The 6071-nt window shown below is 43.1% G+C and overlaps 1 pseudogene; it reads left to right on the forward strand.

Annotated features, from left to right (window-relative positions):
• Nucleotides 1-3470: 3470 nt before the first annotated feature.
• Nucleotides 3471-5388, forward strand: LOC140221912 (uncharacterized; annotated as a pseudogene).
• Nucleotides 5389-6071: the final 683 nt, after the last annotated feature.

Raw genomic sequence — 6071 nt, forward strand, 5'->3', positions numbered from 1 at the left:
AAGAGAAGAGGCCGGGGGGCGCTGCGCTGGGCACCGCCGCACCACAAGGTCCACAGCGACCCGCTCCGGTGCGCCGGGTGTAACGCTCGAGTGGGCTGCGCAGCCTGGCGTGTACCTCCGACCTGTGGGACCCGGTGGAATCAGCAAAGGTCGGTGCAGGAGGGACTCCGTTCATGGAAGGCGGAGCGCTGAGGTGGGGCTGCGAGGTCGCTGCCTCGCTGGCTCGAATGACGCCTCGTGGGGCCAGACTGGCACTCAGAGGGCGGTGATGTGGGACCCACGACCATTTACTGCTAGTACACTAATAGCGATCCTTTTCCATCAAAGATTCAGCGACCTGCTAAAACTTTTTCTAAATCAAGTGTTGTTTTTCTCTCTTTTTCTTCGGAACAAAGGTTTCCTTTTTTTTTTACAATCTACTGAGCACAACTGGGATTTTTTAATACTATATCCCAATTCTTCGTGTAATCGTATTCCATCCATCTCATTCGGTTTCACGATGGTGGACACACAGGTCCTGTTTATATCCGCTTATTTTCCACTTATCGGTGGAAATAAACCATAAGCTCACCTAAACACTTTGCTTATTTCCCGCTTACCATGTAAGCCGCTTAGCCCACAATCCAGAAAATAACTGGCGCTGGGCTTATCCTGTATGCGGCCCGGGAGCCGCTTCTGGGGCAAGCGAACCAATTTTCCCCCGCTACCCTCACCCCACCGACACCTCCAGCCGTCCGCGCCTAGATCCCGCGATCGCCGCCAGTTCCCGTCCGTCGCCGGGAGCGTCCGCCGTCCGCCTCCTGCAGAACTCGTCGCCGGCTCCCGTCCGCCTCCTGCAGGTCCCACCGCCACCTCATGCAGATCCCGTCGCCGCCGGGAGCGTCCGCCATCCGCCTGCTGTAGATCCCATCACCGGCTTCCGTCCGCCACCGAGAGCGTCCGCCGCCACCTCCTGCAGATCCCGTCGTTGCCGTCTCAGTTCGCCGCCCGCCGCCGGCTCAATTCGCCCTGCCCGTCTCTCTGCCTCCGTCGGGCTTGGCCCCCGTAGCCGGCCACCCCTGCCTGCCTCCTGCAACCGACGCCGCGCCCCTGGGCTTGGCCCCCGCCTCCGGCCGCCCCTGCCCACCTCCCTGCACATTTGTCATAAGTTGAAGTGTTCAGGTAAATTTTCGAAATACCTTCCTCCCTGACCTCTGTTCCTATTCTCTTCAATGTGTTCAAATTGACATCTGTAGGTATTTATAATAGTCTTGAACTCTACAATCCATCTGTTCGGTGCTAAATGGTACATGTGTTTGTAATTATCCATGCCTAACTAATTCCATTTGGTAGTCCTAAATGGTACATGTGTTTGTAATTATCCATGCCTAACTAATTCCATTTGGTAGTCCTCCAGTAACGTTCAAGTTCCTCTGTGATTGGACATTACCCTTAACTAATTCACAAAGCAACTTCACATGTAAAGAATATACAGCCATACTGTTAGCATATATATTGATTCGTTTTTCATTTTGCATTGGAGCAACTGGAGCTGTATGATGATAGAGTCAACTGAGCAATTTTGTTTGCATGCGTGCAGTTGCTGCGGAGGATTTGGCCGGCTGTTGCTGCTCCGATTGCAAGGCCGCCAACCAAGAGCAAGGTAAAATTGCTGTCACTTCTTGATGGATTGCTCAAATGGCAGATTGTGGGTTGTATGGTCAGTAAGCAAGATTGTAGATTTATATTTAATTCTACATACTGTAATCAAATTTAAGATGGAAAAGACGTCAAAGATTGTGGCAAAATGGGATTCATTTGCCGTGAAAGCTTTCAATGACATTTGTGTGGAAGAAGTACCTGCTTTCAATCGGTCGCAGCAATATTTGAATGCGGTGAGATATGCAAATCTTGTTAGAAAGTTTTATGAGTGTACTAAGAGGCCATACAATGAGACAAATGAAGAACATGTGGGATATATTGAAAAAATGTATACCCAATGGAAGACTTTGAACTTGAGAGCAATCGGATTGGGAAGAGATCCTGTTACTAGTTGTATTGTGGCTGATAAGGAATGGTGGGAAGAACAAAATGCGGTGAGCCCACTAACACTCCCATTAGAGATAGTTCACATACACTTGTTTGTTTTGAACAGAATTGTCCCAAATTAACTTGGTTAAAGCACACTTAAGCCACTTAGCATGCAATCATGTCCTTTAAACAAATCAACTTGGTCGTCTGTCGGATTTCATCCGAAAAACCACTTATCTCAGGATCGAGAAAGCAAGACTCGCACGAAGGCGAGTGGTTACAGAGATTACAATAGTCCATCTCAATTAAGCAAGTCCATTAAGTTATTACAACCTCAAGTTCGAAATTCAAGCAAAGTTTGCAGAATTCTCAAATAACATAAATAAATAAGCGGAAGCTGCACGTCATAGCAGGATATCATGACGAAGCCGATCATGACATCAATGATCCCAGTCGTCGCCGTCCGAGGAGGGATCCCACTCAACCGTCCAACCAGAAGGAAGTTGGGTAGGCCAAGTGCCACTTGCAGCGAGCTCAGGTGTGAGGGATCTACAGGATCCGGCGATGAGGCGGTCTTCGAGCGCAATTAACTTCAGATTTTTGATCCGCGCGACATTAACTCCCTTTACAAAAGTTGTAGTCCTCAGATCCAAGTTCAACTTTTATAATTGAACCGAGTTCAAATTCATAGCAGATTTGAAGATACAAAGCTTCAAAGTTTGGAGGAACGCCGGATTTCAGACTTAGGCAAAAACGGTGGTTTGGCCAATTTTTGGGTTTTTGGCTGACTTGAGCTTAAATTTTGAAAAGCTTCTGATGCGAATTTGACCAGAGTCCAATTGATAAAGTTGTTGCATAATTTTAGTTATCAAACTCTTATAAAGGGTTTTTCTAATGTTCTGTTCAACTTTTGAGAGATAAGCTCACGCCAATATGCCTGGTTGAGCTGCTTCCAGACAGCCTAGATTGCTGATTGAGGCTGAGTTGATCGAACTGGCTGACTTTGACATGGGTTTTGAAAGCTTTCTGTGCAGATTTCGATCTTGCTCCCTTAGTTAAAGTTGTTAAGGTCTCGAAGCTCTAAAACTTTGGTATATAGTTCAACTTGAGTTTATATTAAAAATTTTGAAATAAAGAGCCCCAAAGTTGGGACTTCATCTGTTTTTCTTAAATTGACACAGATTCAAATTTTGAGTTTTTGAAGGTCTTCTACTTAGATTGAGACAAAACACTAAAATTAAAAGTTGTTGGGAAAGTTGAGTTCCACAACTCTTAGTTGGACAGATTTTTAAGTTTTTAAGCAAAAAATTAAGTTACGTTTTAAACAACGGTTTAGCTTGTGAGGGCAAAAGTGTCTTTTTACTTGTCTTCACAACTGCCAATTGTTCTTCTTATGCTCTAATGGCTTTATTTAAGATTAAATATGGTTTAATTAGGATAGGTTGTTACAAGAAGGTCTAATGGCATGCTATTTTGGTGATATTTTACAGGCTATGCAAGGTTGTATTCGGTTTAGAACAGCCCCGCTTGAGTATGAGGATCAGATGCGAATCATGTTTGAATCTGTCATTGTTACAAATGAGACTTCATATGTTCCAAGTGGTGATGGCAATGTTGATGTTGATGAATATGATGTTGTTGATGCTGCGGGCAACAATGATAGGGAGGCACCTAAGGCCCCAACAAGTTTTGATCGGAGGGCTGCAAAAAGGCCAGCTCCTAGTTCCCCTAAAGGAAAGAATAAGAATACTTATAGAGACCAGTGCATGAAGCATTTGGTCGATGCATATGAGTTGAAAGCTCAAAGTAGCAAACATTCAGCTACTTCACAAGTTGTTGATCATGTTAGAGATGAGATTGGAAGTATGTTGGATTAAGTCATCAAGGATGGGGCTGAGAAGGGGAGTGATGAACACTTCTATGCCACACAACTTCTTCAAAAAAAGGAGAATCGTGATGTGTTCATTACATTGAAGACATCAAATGGGAGGTTGAATTGGCTGAGGAGGGCTTGGGAGATAAGGAAGAAGCATTAGGGTCTTGCATTAGTGTGCCATTTCTCTTTCATTTCCCTTATGTTGTGTGAGACATTATTTCAATTTCCTAAGTATGTTGTGTGAGACTATGTACCTTTTATCAGTTGTGTTGTACCAATAAAAATTCATCTGATGATCTGATTAGTGCTTTTTGACAGGCTTGCATTTTTTTTGATGAGTACCTCTATTGCAACTAGTGAATGTGAAGGCAACAGTGACTCTGTTCATACCTTGGATGTCGATGAATCTGATGATACTAATGATGATTACATAGTGGCAATGCTTGGTCTGGACTACATGGCATCATCTGGTATGAACAAGAAGAAGATTACTACTACGATACCAAGGATGACTGGAATACAGTGTGTTGAGTTGCAACTACAAGATCCAGTGGAGTGCTTTAACATGTTCAGAATGAGGAGATCAATTTTCTTAAGCCTTCATGACACCTTGGTACAAGATTATGGATTGAGATCAAGTAGATAATTTTATAGCAAGGAAGCATTAGGAATGTTTCTATGGACTTGTGGTGCACCTCAATCTTTTAGGCAATGCAAGAATAATTTCTGTCGCTCATTAGAAACTGTCACTAGGAAATTTGAAGAGGTTCTTGAATCTATCATGAGATTAGCTGTTGATATTGTGAGACCTAAGGACCCACAATTTTCTATTGTTCATCCTAAACTACAAGAAGCAAGGTTCTAGCCTCCTTTCAAAGATTGCATAGGAGCAATAGATGGTACCCATATACCTGTAACTGTGCCATTAGCTGATCAACCAAAATACATTGGCCGGCATGGGTATCCTTCACAAAATGTTATGATGGTATGTGACTTTGATATGCGGTTCACATTTGCTATCACCGGTTGGCCTGGTTCTGTCCATGACACTCGTGTATTATTGGACACGCTTCTCACATACAAGGAACAATTTCCACATCCTCCAGATGGTAAGAACGAGTTATGTTGCAATTTATTTTCTAGAGAATATTTCCTCATTGTGATATAACATATAAATATAATATGCAGGCAAGTACTATCTTGTTGACTCTGGATATCCTAATAGAAAAGGATTTCTTGCACCCTACAAGGGATAGAGGTATCATGTTTCTGAATGGCAGCATGGTCAGCATTCGGTGGGATTAAAAGAAGTGTTTAATCATGCACATTCATCCCTTAGAAATGTGATTGAGCGATCATTTGGAGTTCTAAAGATGAAGTGGTGCATTCTCTTGAATTTGCCCAGTTATCCGGTTAACAAGCAATCCAAAATTATAGTTGCTTGTATGGCCCTTCACAATTTCATCAGAGATAGTGCCATACATGACGTGCATTTTGAATAGGATTTTGAGGAAGATGATGCTAATCCAACCCAACCTAGTACAGATGATGGTGATGCTGCTTTAGGAGATGACATGGATATGGGTGCATTGCATGATGCTATTGCTGTCGCTATGGTTTCGTGATTCGTTGTTGTACCAATGACGGATGTTTCCATACTAGACCGATCTATCATATGAATTTCAAATTATTGTAATGCAATTTCTATTTAAGAAAATCCAATGACATTAGAATTATTATCTTCTTCACAGATTCACAACAAAAATGAGCTATTATCAACCTCAGGGGCATTCAGGTCAATTTACCAGCCAGGACAGACAATCGACACAAAATAATCAGGATTGTCGAACACCCTGCTTATTCAGATAGTGGATTCTCTAGACAGTAAGCTTATCAGATAAGCATGCTTGCCAGATTAGCGAGTTTCAGAAAAGCGTATACAAACAGGGCCATAGTTTGGTAATGTAATGATACTGCATCTGGCAAAGAAGAAAAGCAATGATACTTAGTGTCATACTACATGCTGGAGTGCCGTGGAAATGAGTATGAAGATGTTGTTCCACAGAGAAAACATAGCTGTTTCCATCACACACCACGGGCAATTAAGGCCCTGCTTGGTTCTTTAGGGCACGTTCAACAGTTTAGACGGCTGGCGTCTATAAGTCACATATAGACAGTGAAACTG

The sequence above is a fragment of the Setaria viridis genome, chromosome 2, assembly GCF_005286985.2.
Source record: "Setaria viridis chromosome 2, Setaria_viridis_v4.0, whole genome shotgun sequence".
Classification (NCBI taxonomy): domain Eukaryota; kingdom Viridiplantae; phylum Streptophyta; class Magnoliopsida; order Poales; family Poaceae; genus Setaria; species Setaria viridis.